The 17,959-nt window shown below is 39.1% G+C and overlaps 1 protein-coding gene across 3 annotated transcripts in view; it reads left to right on the forward strand.

Moving 5' to 3' along the window:
• Nucleotides 1-17,959, forward strand: part of LOC149001800 (uncharacterized) — a 46,340-nt gene that overhangs the window by 12,157 nt on the left and 16,224 nt on the right. The gene's annotated exons all lie outside the window — the stretch shown is intronic.

The following is a 17,959-nucleotide window of genomic DNA, read 5'->3' on the forward strand; positions in this document are numbered from 1 at the left end:
CTGCGACTACACCATCGCTGCTCTTCAACTCTTCAATTCTTCAACTCTTCAACATCCATCGCTTCTAGCAGTTGGCTATTTTTTTCCTATTCTATTGCCGTGAAGAATCAGGTACTTGTTTCTCACAAGAGTAGATTTTGGCTGTTTTTTCTTTCCCATTCCCATCGCCTTCCACCAGCAGTTTTTTTTGGAATCGCAAGAGCAGCAATTTTTTTATTCTTGCAATAGCTTCTTTTGGAATTGCAAGAACAGCATGATTTTTTCTTGGAATCGTAAGAATCAATCGCTGCCTTCCGGCAGCAGTTTCTTCTTTTTGGAACTGCAAGAGCAGCCAGACCTTTTTTTGTTTTTTTAATCGTCGGAACAAGCGCGCCTTCCAAAGAGTAATCCTACACTATTCTTTAAAGACTCATTTTCGCTTCACTTTGGGCTTTTCTCCACATGCCAAGACCAACTCAATCCTGGTATAACCATATCTTGATTTTTTTTTCCTTTCTAACCTACGGTTCCATTCTCAGGGACTTGTTTTGGAAATTTGCATATTTTCAGGGGTCTACCTGTAAATTCGCATATTTTCGGGGACCTAGTTGTAATTTTATAAATCTTCAGGGGCTTATTTGTAAATTTTCATATCTTTAGGGACCTGTTTGTGATTTTCCATAACTTCAGAATCAGAATCATGATTCAGAATCAGGAATCAGATTCAGAATCAGAATCAGAATTAGAATCAGAAGAAAAGAAGGAAAAAAAAGAGAAACATAATTGGCTCATATCATATCATTACCCAGACTTGTCATTACTTAGACTTGTTTGGGTTGTTCGGCTATTGCATTCTGCAACGTTTTAGTTTTTTTTTCAGAAGGGGTGAAGACTGAAGAACTGCAGACAATTCTTTCAACATGGCAGCCACCAATGATACTAATGCTCCCACTGGATCCGAATATTTTCCCACTCTTCATTCTCTTTCGGTAAGATTTGATGGCACAAATTACTTGATCTGGTCTCGATCTGCTTACCTGACTATTGCTGAAAGAGGACTAGTTGGATACATTACGGGCACCACTATCAAACCCACTACCGTAGGTGTTTTACAGGATTAATGGATATCAAATGACTCTCTTATTATGTCATTCCTTTTGAATTCCATGCATCCAAATATTGCCCGGGGTTACCTATTACTTGATACTGCAGCCCAAATCTGGAAGGCTACTACTGAAACATATGGACAGTTGGGGAATGATGCACATGTTTATGAACTACGAAAGAAGCTTTATGAGACTACCCAAAAGGAACTAATTGTGGCCCATTATTATGCTGAGTTGCGATCTCTTTGGCAAGAGTTGGATCATTATAGGGATTTATCACCCCACTAATCCAGATGATGTGGCGACATATAAGAAGTACATTGATAAGATTCGAGTATATGACTTCTTGGCAGGTTTGAACGTGGAGTACGATCAGATCAGAGTGCAAATCTTAAGTCATTCTCCCTTTCCTACACTAGAACAGTCTTTATGCTCTTGTTCAGTGTGAGGAAAGTCATCGATTAGTCATGCTTCATACTCCTATTATGGAGAAATCAGCTTTACAGTCTGTTCACACTAAATCTGATCGGGCTAAGGAGATTGTCAAGTGTGAGCACTGTCACAAACCATATCATACCAAGGAAAATTGTTGGAAACTGCATGGGAAGCCTGCTGATTTTGAGCAAAAACGAGCACAAAGAAAGGGAAAACCAAAGGCTAATCTTTCTGAGACAATTTCCACCACACCCTCTGCAGACGTTGGTTTTTCACAGGAGGAGTTCGCTACTCTACGACGTATTCTGCAGTCTTCTACTGCCGGTACAGCCTCGACCACTGCTTCCTCTACTACCCCTACCAACTCCTACCTTGCTACTTCAGGATCTGGACACGGGGAAGGAGATTAGACGTGGTAAATGGACTTTATTTGCTCGAGCCGATTGGAGGATCTACTTCTGCTTTGACTACATCTTCTAATTCGGTCCATTCGGTAATATTAGACCTTCATCAGTGGCACCGTAGGCTCGGTCATCCCCCTTTCAAATTTTGTCATTTTCTTTAGATTTGTTTTCCTGATACTTTCATCTTACCATTACAATTTCTTCCTTTCCAAGTTTCCCCATTGGCTTGAATTTTGTCTTAAAAGAATTCTTCTAATTACATTCAAGCCATTATCTTACCTTGGTAGACCATGGACCATATCATTTAGGGATTTCCTTTGTTATTGTTTTTCCCACGTGTAAAACTACACGTGAGGGGGAGATTGAAGATGTCTACAATTCAATGCCTTTCATGTAGACTTCCTTATGTAGAATTTGATCTTTGTTACCTTTGAAAGTTTGTCCCTTACCTTTGCAATTTTCTACTTTGGAGATCTAACATTGCTATAGAGCTATCTTTTTGACTGTGCAGAACTTGATCTCTGTTAACCCTGGAGATTTGCCCCTTAATTTGACATCTTCCCTTCGAAGATCTAACATTGCAAAAGATTTGTCGTTTGACCTTTGCAGAACTTGATCTCTATTACCTTTGGAGATTGTCACTTATCTTGACAAATTTTCCCCTACCTTTGGAGAATGTCCCTTGGCAAACTTTCCCTTTAAAGATCTAACATTGCTACAAATCAAAAGTTTCACTTTGGCTGTTTTACCCTAGCAATTGTTACCCCAAAAATATATTTTTCTTCAGATTTGCGCAGAAATTTAGTCTTCTCAACATTTGAAGATTCTACCTTTTTTCTTGGGCGTTCTTCCTTGGAGACATAAAGTTGCAGTAAAGATGAGGATAAAACAAATGGAAGTCTATAAGGCAGAAGTAATTTATAAGTTTGAAGATCAAATTGCAGATGTTTACCTGGACAGATGTTTTATACTCTTTTGGTCAAGTTGGGCATGTGTGATATCCATGCCTCAACTTGAGGGGGAGTGTTGGAAGTATGATTAAGGTTTCCTAATTGGACTAGACTCCTCTTTTAGTTATGTTTCTATTCTATTTGCTTTGTATTTCCTTATCCTACTCAGAGTAGGATTTACTCAGATTGTAACTATAAATACCCCATTGGGGCCTATGAATGAGGATAACCTTCTGAGCAATTATTTCTTCAAATTCTAACACCTACATGTAATTCATGGCTTTTACTCCAATGAACTGAACACATAAATCCCCTCTCAGTTCATTATGATCAACGAATCAGTTGATTAGTGGCCAATTAATCAAAAGCATGAAGAATAGAAGTAAAAACTCAATCAAAGGAAACAATATTCAAAATTATATTGATGAATTCAAGAGTGGGAATTCAAAGATAGGCTACATCTGATCCCTAGAAAAACTAAATTAGTTCATATTAGAAATTAAAAACATTACAGAAGAGTTCGTGAACATTGAAAGAAGATGAAGAAAAACTTATTCCCAAACTTCAGATCTCCAAAGGCATCCAACGTCTCCTGGTTCGACCTCTCTGCTCATCCAAAGCTCCAAGAAGGTTCTCTATGCTCTTCCAAAGCTCCCACAAACGTTCTTCTCTCTTGCTGGAGTTTGCTCTCCTTTTATGGATTAATTAGACTCAGAGTTTGAATCAAACTCAGAGTTCCTATCTGACTTAACCAAGGAGTGTTTTGAAGTACGAATCAGACTAACTTAGAGATCTCCAATGAACAATCCCACAGTTGGATTTGAATATCAAGAAGTCGTGAAGCTCTCCTCCAAAAATCGGCTCAATCGGACACCGGATGACCATCCAATGAAGTGCTTGATCAAAACTGGACAGAAACACTCAAAAACGGGATTTTTGAGTCTTATTTGAATTGGATTCTTTTTCCTCTTTTCCCTTCTTTGATCAAATCCTAATTAGGAAATAAAATATAGAATCATCCAAGGACTCATTCTCTTTATGTTTTTGACTTGAGGAAGCTTCTAGAGTGCACTGTAACTTGATGATCAAGACTTTCCTTTCTGGAGTGGAATAAAATCCAGTTGAGTTCCATTAGGACTCTTGCAATAATAGCCAGATTTGATTGATAATTTCCTACACATAAAAGTAATAAATCTTAATTAGAATTTGTTAGGAAATATATAAAATCACCAAAATTATAGAAATAAAAGGAAAGGGTGCAACATATTCATTTTCATATCATATTAGGGTAAATTGATGTAAAACAATTGTAAACACATGGAAATATTGTAAATTAATCGTATAAAATAATATACATGAAATCAACTTATCAGCCATATTGAAGCAACTGAAGCTTGGAGCTAACATCGACATCATGTCAAAAGAACAGGAGTTGAAAGTCCATATATGAAGGTTTGGCTCCATGCAAATGTGCAACATGACATTTGAACACTAATTTGCTGGCTGCTTCATAAGTAGAGTTGCCTAAACAACTTGGGGGTGTCTAAAAGAGGGCTATGTCAAAGCAACTGAAGCTTGGGACCACCATTGAAGAAAATGGTTTTCCAAATCATGGTTGTTAGAAAACAAGCATTAAATAATCATAACAGCAGCTGAACTTGAACAAAGAAAAGAGAGAAGAAGAAGAAGAGAAGAGAGATGAAGAACTAGTAGAAGAGGCTTGTGATTCTTGCTTAAGAGTCTAGAATCACAGAGCCCTTTTATTTATAGCTTTTAATGAATCTAATAAAACTTGAGAGACAAGTAATTGTCCTCTAGAAAAACGAAACAAAAAATTACAACTTTAGTAACTTCCTAGCTCCTAAAATAGAAAATTCTGAAAATAGAAACTACTACCAAAATAGAAACTATACTTTCTAAAAACTCCCAAAACTTATGTAGCAAGACTCCAACATTAGAAATAGAAAGTAGAGTAGCATCACTAGCATATACTGTTCACGTGAACAGTAACACAGGTTTTACTGTTCACATGAACAGTACCGTGAACAGTAAAAACAGATTTTTTACTGTTCACGTGAATAGTGTCGTGAACAGTAAATAGCCCAAGTGTATATACTTCAACAATGGTAAATAATGGGAGTTGAAAGTCCAGCTATGAAGATTCTTAATGTAGACCTGAGATGGGCTGCACCGTGTGAGAAGTGAGAACTAGGAGAATAGGAAGGAAACAAGGAATGGAAAAAACACATTTGCATACTCTTGCTGTAGTTTCCCTGCTGAAATTTTACTAGTCAAGTTCCATAACTCAAAACTGAGAGTTCCTAAAACGGTTACATTAATAAACTGGCATAAACTTTGCATAAAAAGTAGAAACCTATCTAGAATAGAAACATTAACCCAAAAAGAAAAGCTAGAATAGAAACAACTGAAATAAGAAACTAGCATAATCCATTAAGAAACTACCTAAGAAAACCATACGACATGTACTTTAATAAAGTAACTAAATATTAGTAATATTACTATCCCAACCTTTCCTAGACCAGAAAACCGGTTTAGGTCCAGCCCTTGGTCTAGGTTTGCAAAGTGGATCATGTTGGTGCAGCCAGGCCAAGGCTACTGCATTAGTTACGAGGTGACATGTGCAAACACCAGTTTGTCATCTGCATTACCAACAGAGACTTAGAATCTCCCAAAAGCCTCCTACAAATCAAAGCCACTAGTTAGTGCGGGACGATACCCATCAGAGATAAAGCAGAATAGAGCATGTTTAAGGATGTTAGAGGAGTAGACAGCATGGCCCCAAGGGTGTTGAATGGCACGTCAAAGATGTGCCCAGGGTCAAGCTAAAGAGAAGCGGAGGCTCCATTAGCAATTATTGAGGAGATGGCAATAAGAAGCAAGGGCCGTGAAAGTGCTTCAATAGGGAAAACCGTGCAAGTGGCAGCTGTTGCATTTTAAGGGCGCTTGGGCATGTCTGGGAAGAATAAAACCAGCTGGCTAGTTACACATAGTGAGGGTACAAGTGGGACGAAACCAGGTGTAGTGAGAACCTTTGGAGTCCCTTAAAGAGCTTGAGCATCTAATATAGGAGGACACAGAGCTACATGTTTATTAAAGTTGTAATTGGGCTTGTTTTCTTATCCGGGATCTGGTTAGGCGGGAACGCTGTTGTCCTTCCTCCCTTTTTCATTTCAGGTTCTAGAAGAGTGCCTCTTTAATTCTTTTCTATTATACAACATGGTCCAACTAAACACTAGAGATGAGGATTTTGCACCACCAAGGAGGTCTTTGTAGGCTGTGGATCAGTCCATAGAGATAGGAGTACTCCATTTGAGGATACCTATTGGGTTGGAGTCTCGGCTCCTTCTGAGACCTCCTTTAGGTTTGGGAAACAAAATGGTAACTAGCTAACATGATGGATGGATTTGGAAAATTCTTCAACTTTCAAAGGAACAAAAGAGAGATTCCATTGCATAATTATGGGTTTGGTAAACCACGAATGCTAGAACAAATGTATAGGAGGATTGGAGGACATTGCTAATCAAGTCTAACCTGCATGCGTAGGAGAGGAGTTTGTGATGTAGGGGAAACCCTAGATACTAGGGGACCTACAAAGTGGGCTACTAGGCTCTTAGAATGAGACACCTACTATCCTTGACAGGTAATAAAAGAAAAAGGAATTGCAGCACCTGGATTCTGATTAAGCATGCATATAAGACAGTTAAAGCAGAGAAAGAAGCACAATAAGTCCTAACTGATGAGCACAACTAGACAAGAATCAATAGAGAAACAAGGGGATGGGGATGTTGACACCATAACACTAAATTGAATGCAAGAATATTAAGAAACTTAAAGAAAATTAAAACTGTTCTAGTCAATATCAGATTTCTAACAAAGAATTCAGCAATTAACAATGAAAAGGAAACCTTGGAAGTTCTGTTTTAAAGAAGCTACTGCAAAAAGGAAGAAATATAAAGCGAGAAATATTTAAGGAAAGATTTAATAAAATTACCTGTTGGTTCTGGCTGCAAACAGGGTTTAGAAAATACCAAGGAACAGAAACAATAGAAAGAAAGAATTTTTGGGCAATGATGAAACAACAGAATGGACAGTAGGGTTAGAAAGAAGAAATACAGCAAGGTTGCTGTACAAGAAGTGAGAATAGAGAAGGAGAAAAAGAAAAGTAGATAGAAAGAAAGGGTACGGCAGATAAAGGAAGAATTTCTAATGGACAGAACAGAAGAGAAAAGAGGAGAAAAGAAAGAAGAAAGAAATCTGAGAGTAGAATAGAAAGAGACGATAGAAAGAAACAAGAGAGAAGATAGCAACTAAAGAAGAAAAGAAAAGGAGAGAAGCCTAATTCACATAAGAGAGAAAGTAGGAGAAGAGAAGAGAACTTACCTGAGAGAGTGAGGATTCACGCCAAGGGAGATTTGCACAAGAGAGAGAAAGAAAGCTTTTCTTTTTTTTTTTTTTTTGTTTTCATTCATTCATGTTGCCAAAAACGAGTCCCATACATAATTTAAATAATAAAATCAATCCCTCCCAACGCTATATGCTTAATTCCCAAAATAATCCCAACTTTAGTAGCAAATATAACCCAAACATAAATTAATTCAAAATTGGGCCAAAATACACTCTAGGCCTAGCCCACAAAGACTCAAACATAAAATTAAAAAAATTCAATTGCAAATAACTACCCAACCTACTAAGACTAGGGAAAATAACATGATACACTGCTTATGAGCAGTGCTCCTCATTGAACCATATCACCCTAGCAATCTGATAACCTCCTCATCACTTTGCTTTCCTAATTGAAGCCTTTTGTGGATAAAGTCAAGCATAGGAGTGCAATGGTGGCTAGTCAGGGATGAGTGGAAGCCTTAGATATTTGACTAGGTTGGAACCTAGACAGGAATTGGTCAGGCAGAGGAGATAGTGTATTCTATGTTGGAACCAGAGTTACCTAAGAGTACTGTATGGGATTTCAGGATGCTGATGGAATGAGAGGAAGCCTCAGATTTTTGACTAGGAGAGAACTGAAAGAGGAACCAGTCATGTGGAGGACTTAACATTTGTTGGAATTAGAGGTACCGAAGAGTAACATTTGGGATTTTAGGAGGCTGATCTTGATTTTGATTAGAAACACCTTACTAATTGATTTTTGGCATCTTCAAACTTTGTATCTATGTACTTGTGATGCAGATCAAGTCCATATGCAGCCATGGCAACAAGCCCCAAAACCAACCTAGTAAGATTGTGGAATACAAACTATGATGAGAGGCAGCCTGGTTTGCTGATATGGATGGCTGGTACGAAGATTACAACTTAGCCTGATCCAAACTTAATGGGGGCTACATGGATCCTTGCCTTCCAATCCGCTCCGCGAGGTCATATTGGATATTGGGCCTAAGCCATGCATATCGTTTCTCACCTCTTCTCCTAAGGTTATTTTAGGTCTGCCTTAACTCATTTGGGTTAGATCACTCCTCCGTATTGGGCCATTTAAAGGCTTCTATTAGCACTTTCTTGTAGCTTATCACATATTGGAGCTACTCATATACCATCTATGGCAAATTCATTCCTTACTTTAGCCTTCCTAGTTTGGTCACTCGTCCATCTCAACATCCTCATTTCTACCACATTGAGTTTATCTATTTGATGCTTCTTAACTACCCAACATTCTACACGATGCATCATAGCTAGTTGTATGATGATCCTATAAAACTTTCCTTTTAAGGAATAAAGCACTCAAATGGAGTAAGGTGTCTCCCCTCCCCTTAATAACCCCCCTAGCCCTTGTAATTTCCTCCCATTGAACCCTACCAACCCTATCACCAGTTTCTCACCTTCCCCTCCTGTCCACTAGCTCCACCCCATCCTGATGTGAACCCGATTCTAGGGTTAGGGTTTCTAAAATAATCTCCTAGAATTAAGGAATCACTAGGAATCTTCTAGCAATTATGGTTAAATATTATGGGAAGGTCTTGGGATAATTGGGGACCTTGTAAGAATTTATGGGAAACCTTAGGGACAAGTTAGGATTGTTTATAGATCACCAAAGGGATAGTTTGAGATACCCAAGAATGATATGGGAAGAGACAGATATGGGATGGTAGGGAAATTGGGGTTTCTAAATAGAACTGGGTTTGAGAAAGGATCTTATGATGGATATTGGTTGAATCTTGGAAAAGGGAAAAGATCTTTGGCAAATCTTGAATTCTCATTCTTGTTCTTCCTCGTCTTTCTTTTCTTCTATTCTCTTTCCTTTTTCTTTCTTTTTTTTTTTCTTCTTTTCTTTTTTCTGCTTTTCCTTTTCTGTTTCAGATCTGCTACAAGCCAAAATAGGGGAGGGGGTGTTGCAATGAAGAGAAGAGAGGGAAAGAAGGGCAGTAGGGTAGGAGAGGGTTGGAGGAGTGGCAAGGAAGTACTGTAGGGGGCTGGGGTACATAGTTGTCATGGCGACGAGGTGATGCGAGGCGGTTTAGGCCAGTTGAGGCGATGAGTCGACGAGGGGCCCTACGAGGCACTTTTGGAGACAGTCATAGCTTTTTAAGTGAAATTTTTAGTGTACATCTCATACACTCAAGTTCATTATAAATCTATCATATCTTATATATTAAAAGAACTAACATTAGCCTATCTTAAGTCATCCAACATACTACAAACTACACATAGTAACTGTAAATTGAAATCATAAAAGGAAGAGTTCTGGATCCTTTACCTTAGTGATTTTATGCAATGGATCTAGACCTTGGAGGTGCCTCTTTGCATTCCCGATCCCTTCTTTCATTTTGTGTACTCTATAGGTTATTTCCATGCTTCCAAATCGACGAACCATAGTGATGGAGGTTCAGGATTAGCTTGGAGAATTCGCAGAATATAGGAGAGTATTCAATATCAGTGGACTCTGTTTGGTATTCCATCCCTCTATTTATAATATTTTCCCTCAACCCAACCCTAATTCCTTAATTAGGGTTTTCCTTAAACTCATCCAAGAGAGGAATATTAGAGTCCTGCTTAGACTGAACTAAATAGGGGGGTAGTTATCTTAGACTACATAACTGTCTTGCCGCCACATATGGCACAAATTGTAGTGTGATCCACCTACTACGATTAACATCTCCCACTCGCCTCAAGGTGGCGGAGTTATCCAAATGGTCTCATCAACTCTAATCCTTTCAATGCGGAAATGGAATGTGCGACCTAAGAGATGTATCTAGGGTAGGAGTGCTATATCAAGTCTCCATCTAACCAACATAGCACATCACTTGAGAATTATCTCATTATACCCTAAACAATTCAATTATACCCATTTCCACACTCTCGATCCCTCATAGTGAGCAATGTGAACTGTCCTCATATGATGTACTCATGACTTTGTCAAATGACAAGTTGTCACCCAGGCAATGAGTCACATCACTGTTGGGTATAGAATGAAAAGTTTTCCCATAGCCCTCATGCCATTTGGATTATCCCCAACTGCTTTCCCTGTCTAGTCCTGCGAGACCGCATCATCCATGATCCTAAGGAACAAGCTAAAGTAGCATCATTGGGTGTCCTTTTCGTGGCATAGTCTAAAGTAACGGGTACAAGTAGGATCAACAAAGTGTGATTCTGATGGCTCACACAATGACGAAGCAGAGATCCATTCAATCACTCTCATCATCGGTCGACTTCAGCACATGCAACAAATATGTATGCTATGGCTTAACTCCGACTGATTATAGGCATGTCACAAAAGAAAGAAAAAAACGGCCATATGAATCTTGGTTCAGTCGCTACCTAAACCGCCTAACCTGATTCTTCTATAATCAGTTAGTCAATGACCAATTATAAAAGATTCACATTCAACTACAATACAGGCAACACAGAAATGTGATGATTCTATGTTCGACTATTAAGGTCTCATCTTAGTTCCAACTAAGGCGCATGTCATTGGTTTGAAAGCCCCCTGAAGCCTTACAAACCCATAGGCTCATCTTGCTCGCTATCTACAAGCACCAAGGCGAATTACCCGTGTGAGTGGGTCAATTCAATGCTTGGTGACATCTTTATAAAATATACTAACTCACTTATCATAAACATACGTCATATATGCACGAAAAAAAAATGATTTCAATATTTCATTATGTCCAAAAGAAGATGTCTTAAGAAATAAAAGAAAACATCATCCACGTCTAAGACCCAGACTCCTAACATGTGACAAAAACACATCCCTTGGTATAGGCTTAGTCAATGGGTCAGCCACCGTGTTGGATGTGGAGATGTGCTTTAAGACAACTTCTCCCTTCGCAATCATATCTCGGATAAAATGGTAGCGGATCTCTATGTGTTTGGCTTTTCCATGGAACATAGCATCCTTAGAAAAAGCCAAAGCTGCTGTACTATCAGTGTGTAGGAGCACCACATCATCTGCATGTGAGAATAGGCTGAGACTTCTCAAAAATCTTCTAAGCCAAACTGCCTCTTGAACAGCAGCTGAGCATGCAACATACTCAACCTCCATCGTGGGTGGACAAAGCAATGCATGTTTGCTTCTTGCTGCTCCAAGTAACGGCTCCACCTCCAAGGACAAAAACATCACCTGAGGTAGACTTTCGCTCGTCCTGATCACTGCCCCAATCAGTATCACTGTAACCTCTCAACCTCAAATCTGAACCATTATATGTGAGCATGAGATTTGTCGTCTCACGAAGGTAATGGAAAATCCTTTTTACTACTTGCCAATGGGTAAGTCCTGGGTTACTCTGGTAACGACTGACCATCCCAACAACATAGTAGATATCTGGGTGCGTGCACATCATCGCGTACATCAAACTACCAACCGTAGAAGCATAGGGTATTCTTGACATTTGATTTTTCTCTTCTTCATTCTTAGGGCATTTATCTAGGCTCAGTCTACACGCTTTGTCCATTGGTGTGTCAATGGGCTTAGAATTTTGCATGTGGAATCGTTCAAGGACTTTTCTCTAAGTAAGTTTGTTGAGTCAAACCAAGAAAATTCTTTGAGTGATTCCTCACTATCTTGATGCCTAACACAAAGTTGGCTTCGCCTATGTCCTTCATCTCAAATGTGGAGGACAGCCACTCTTTAGTGGCGATAATCAGGTCAATGTCATTCCCTGCTAAAAGGATATCATCAACATATAAAGAGAGAACTAAGAATCCTTTCTTGGACTGTTTTATATACACAATGATCTTCTTCAATCACATCAAAGCCATTCGAAGTTACGACATGATGAAATCTAAAATACCATTGTCTAGACGCTTGTTTGAGGTCATATATAGAACGTTTTAGGCGGCAAACTTTGCGCTCATGTCCTTTGGACTCAAAACCCACAGGTTGATCCATGTAGATCTTTTCGTCCAGTTCTCCATTGAGAAATGCCGTTTTAACGTCCATTTGAAAGAGTTCTAGATCTAGTCTTGTCAATGGACAATATAAGACGAATGGATGCTATCCTCACCACATGGGAGAATGTCTCATCATAGTCCACACCCTCTCTTTGGGTGTAGCCTTTCGCCACTAGTCGTGCCTTATATTTGTCAATAGATCCATCGGCCTTACGCTTAACCTTAAGAACCCATTTATTCCCAATAGTTTTGCAATTAGGTGAAGGATTAATTAACTCCCAGACTTGGTTCTTTTCCATAGAACTCAGCTCATCTTCTATAGCAACAAACCATTTGTCTTTAGCATGTGATGATAGCGCTTCATTTAGGGATGCATGCTCCTCCTCATCAGCTAAGGCACACAAAAGGGCGTCCCCTTCAATCTCAAATCGGCGATGGGGAATATGTCCTTTTGTGCTTCTACATGCATTGAGATCACATTGGTTTATGGGTGTGTCCCCACCAGGTACACTCCCACTAGGTTCATAGTTTACATTCATGCTCCCACTTGGTGCACTATGACCAATATCTTCTGGTAACTAAAGGATGTGTTCTATCCCCACCATCGCCAAGAGGATTTGGTATGCTGTGATCCTCCTTTATCTTATAAATGTCAAGATCTCTATGCACATCAGATAAACTAGGGTAATCTGCTTTTAGAAATTCGACATCTCGTGACTCAATCTCAGTCATACCTCCACTAGGGTGTTCACCGTACATAATGTATCCCTTAAAGCTATTAGGATACCTCACAAATATGCATTTCTTAGCTCTAGGTCCTAACTTCCCGTACTTATGGGAAGGGGTGTGAACATACCCAGCACAACCCCATGGTCGTAAATGTCCTAGAGCAAGCTTTGTACCTTTTTATAGCTTATAGGGTATAGATGGTATTGACTGAGATGGTACTTTATTCGGGATATAGGCTGCAGTCTAAAGTGCATCTCCCCAAAAACTAATTGGGAGGTTTATTTGCGCCATCATGGACTTAACCATGTCCAATAGAGTTGTATTCCTTCTTTCTGCTACTCCATTTTGTTACGGAGTGTTAGGAATAGTTAATTGTCTCACAATTCTTTTTTCTTCACACAATTCTGTAAATTGTTCAGATAAATATTCGCGTCCACGGTCAATTCGCAGAATTTTTAAATTCCTACCTAATTGATTCTCAACCTTTGTCACAAAGTGTTTGAAGCAATCTAATGCTTCATGATGGTGAGCGATCAAATAAACGTAACCATATTGCGAATGATCATCTATAAAGGTGAGAAAATAGGAGGTTCCATGTCTTGCCTTAACATTCATGGGTCCACAGATGTCAGAGTGTACTAACTCTAATGGTTGAGTTGATCTGGGTGCTTTTCCAAAAGGCATCCAATGAGCCTTTCCAGCCAGACAAGGTTCACATATGGGAGGTCTACTTTAGCAAGTGAGCCTAAAAGGCTAGCTCTAGCTAACCGTGACATCCTATCCTTCCCAATGTGACCTAATCTAGAATGCTATTTTACAGATTCTATATTACTGTCAACAATTAAAGAAGAAGAATTAGAGATAACCGAAATCAAATCTAATTTAAAAAATCCACTGTCAAGAATGTTGTGGCCCTATATGGTCCCTTCAAATAATAAATCCAAAGTACTGTTTGAAAAATTGAAAGAATATCCAAAACTTAAAATTGCTGAAAATGAAACTAAATTATGGATTATGTCTGTTGCATAGAGTATATCATGGAGGATCAACGTGCAGCCCGTTCGTAAGCTAAGTTGGACTGCTCCAATGCCTTGAACATCAATGTTGGCACCGTTTCCCATGTAGATTCTATGCATTACCAATGGCACTTTGCGATAATTTATGAAACTGCCTCTTTCCCGTGCGACGTTCCTGGTTGCTCCTGTATCAACAATCCAATCTGATTGTGTCAAGGCAACCAAAACATTTGTACTCACAAAGGTACAAGGAAAGGATAAGATGATACCTTCTTTGACTCAGTGCAATCACGAGCAAATTGTTCCTTCTTTTGGCAGTTGTAGCACGTTATTTTGGACATGTCTTTCTTACCCCCGTGCTTTCCACGTTTCTGTTTGACCATACATCCCCTAGGTGCCAAGTTCCTAGTACCCTCTTGATTCCCTCTCTTAAGTCCCTTACATTTGGGCCATTTGCCCTTACGTATACTTGCCTAAGGAACAAGAGCAGTTGTGCAAGTCGCCTTTAGGCGCTTCGCTTCCATATCAAGGTGTTGAGCTAGATTAGCATACGTCTTGATGCTCTCAAGGTGAACAAGTACTTGTTTCATTGGTGCCCAGGAATCAGTCGGGTCCTATTCAAGGCTTGGATCTGTTGCTCATCAGAAAGGTCATGTCCAACATCTTTTAATTTGCGAACCATTTCCTTGACAGTTCTGATGTGCTTAGTCATTTTATGCTTGGGGTCCATTCGGTACATCTCAAACTTGAGGATCATACCTTGTAGTCTGGTTGTGGATGTACCACCAAAAGCATGCTTCAGGTCGTCTCACATGGACTTAACTGTAGGGAAACCCTGATATTCTCCTTGTAGGTCATCTTGCATGGCACTTAGCATGAAAAACCGCGCACTTCGGTCTTTCTTAACCCAAGCATCATACAGATCCTTATCTCTATGAGACTGTGTAGTCTCTCTTCTTAAGGGAGGATTGGTCGGTTCAGTCATTTCCGTGGTAAGATGCTCTAGGCTCATCTCTGTCATTTAGGTAGTACTGGACTTTCTGTTGCCACTTCTCAAAGTTTTCATGACCGAAAAGTTTCTCACCCATGAGAAGGTCAGCGATCACATTTTTAGAGGCCATTTAGACTCCATCCAGAATGCGAAAAGGCATAGTATATTTTTCACAACTCATTGGAATTTTTTTTCAAAACTGAATTAAAGAAGACAAACCCCAAAGATTCTTTTTCAAATTAGAATTAGAAAACTGAATTAAAAAAAAAATTCAAAGGATCCTTACGGAGAGGATCACCACAATCCGAAATTTGAAGAAAAAAAAAATGGAAAGAGAGAGACCCTCTCTATCTCTTTTATCTTCCTTTTTTAAATTTTTTTTTTTATAAACTGAATTTTTTGAATGAAACATGAAGATTCCTTCACGATGTGAAGAATCAGAGTTTTTTTTTTAAAACAAAAATAACTGCTCACCAAAAAAAAAAAATCTTCGCATTCGAAGATTCAAAATATATTTTTTTAATAATAAAAAAGGTGAACAACACAGTAACGATGAACTCTTTTTATTTATTTATTTTAATCTAAAAAACAAATTCCTTCCACATAAAGGAAAAGAAAAAAACTTATTCATTAAATTTCATACCACAGATTGGGTAGAGGTCAGGTAATTGGTTAGGGAATAAATCTTTCACTCATTCATGTCAATGGGAAAAATAAAACCCATGATTTTCATCCTAAATCAACCAACACCCATAAAACTAGCCGTTGCCAGTGACCCTAACCCCAACTAGGCTTTGATACTAATGTAAATTGAAATCATAAAAGAAAGAGTTCTAGATCCTTTACCTTAGTGATGTTTTGCAATGGATCTAGACACTGGAGGTGCCTCTTTGCGTTCCCTTTCCCTTCTTTCAGCTTGTGTACTCTAAAGGTTATTTCTACGCTTCCAAATCGGCAAACCACAGTGATGGAAGTTCAGGATTACCTTGGAGAATTTGCAAAGCATATGAGACTATTCAATATCAGTGGTACTCTGTTTGGTATTCTATCCCTCTATTTATATATATTTTCCCTCAACCCAACCCTAATTCCTTAATTAGGGTTTTCCTTAGACTCATCCAAGAGAGGAATATTAGGGTCCTGCTTAGACTGAACTAAATAGAGGGGTAGTTATTTTTGACTACATAACCGTCTTGCCGCCACCTATGGTGCAAATTGTAGTGGGATCCACCCACTACGATTAACATAATTAACTAGCACCTGAGTGTGTCTTCTAATTCTTTTTCAAAATGAGGAAACTAAGAGAATCTCAAAAGCAACTATCAGAGTATGAGGGTATTCAATAATAGGTCATACGAAGTCCCCAAGGGCAGAACATATCGATTAACATAATTAATTTTTTGCCTTTGATTTGGCATATTTGATATTTGATTTTAAAAACATCAAAAAGTAGGTCTCCTAGGGGTCCAGGGCGTTCGAAGCGCTTAAGGCGAAGCCTTAGACCCTAGGGCGACTACCTTATGGGCTAATAATAAGGCGACACGCGCCTTACAACATCCAAGGGCGCCCAGACGCCTAGGCGATGCCTTAACAACTATGTTGGGGAAGGGAGCTAGGATTTGTCAGGGGTTTGGGGGCTGCTGCTATAGGGGTGCGACAGCAGGGGGATTGGGTTTTAGGGTTGTGCAGACTAGGGAGGGATTGGGGAAAGTGGTGCCATGGCTGCTGGGATGTTGTACCTACCTGGGTCTGAGCTGAACTGATGTCTGCAGGTTAAATGCTCACTGCACTTGCTGGTATTGAAGGTTGAATGCTGAAGGTGGGTGCTGGAGTTGTTGAAGAAGAATACTAGATAGGTTGCTGATTATTGAAGAAGAATGCTTTCTTAAAATCCACTGTGGCCCCCTCAAACAGGAACCACAGTCCTCCAAAAACTCAACTTTTTATTCACCTAATCAGACTTAACTTAAAAAAAAGAATAGGCCTTGATTAATAGCCTACTAAAAAGAACTCAACACTAAGTGGGATTCCTTTATTGATTAAGAACCCACCACAATTATCACAACCATTGAACTAAGATCCAAGGGTCCCTAATGGACATGCTGAAATGAAAGTTTAAATAATGTAAAACCCTAATAAGCACATGTTAAATTCTATTTAATTCAAACTGTAATTGTCACACCCCACCCGCTTATATCGGTTCCGCCCAATAACCCGTGGGTGCGATCCGTCACAGGATTCACGGTCTTACCACCAATAATAATAAATGCAAGAAATAGTAATCATAAGCAAGAACAAGTTCAAATAATTAATTAAAAAAGGATTACAAGAGTCCAAATACTCAAAGAAAAGAATCAAAGGAATCAAGTTTCAAAGTTCACGGAAGCAAAATTATAAACTAAATCAGCTTCTTTCCAGTAACTCGCTCTTGAGCCAAAAATTGCTCTTTTAATCTAGCAATAAAGGGGTTCTCCAGTTCTTCTCTAAGGACTTCTCAAAATGTCGGGTGATCTGCCTCCTTCCATCAATGGGTGCTGTAAGCGCACTCCAAGCACTCGGAGGAGGCTTCGTGGCCCACATCTCCATCTCCCACTAACGGTACCACATTCTCTTCATAGGAGTTGCTCCAGTCATACGGAACTTCTCATGATTTCGGAACACCATTTGTACAATATAATATAACATATAAAGAAAGGATTGAGTTCTAACGAACTCAGTAAGGATAACACTTCTCTCATACATATGACAATATATCCAGGTAAGCATATATGTAATGAATGATATGCAAGTATATGAATGCTACTATGATCTAACTATGCAAGTCTCTAGACGGTTGACGTGCTTTAAGATATAACACCAGCCCTCCTCTGGGTAGGTCTAGTCAATCTGATCCCTCACAGACTGGTTACCTTTGTTGGGATCCCGAGTAAAGGGGTTCAGTCATCGTCAATCAACCATGGCTGGGGTTTAAGTTAACACTCTCTTACCACGA

Source organism: Hakea prostrata, chromosome 10, assembly GCF_041222555.1.
Source record: "Hakea prostrata isolate BN-2017 chromosome 10, UWA_Hpros_2, whole genome shotgun sequence".
Classification (NCBI taxonomy): domain Eukaryota; kingdom Viridiplantae; phylum Streptophyta; class Magnoliopsida; order Proteales; family Proteaceae; genus Hakea; species Hakea prostrata.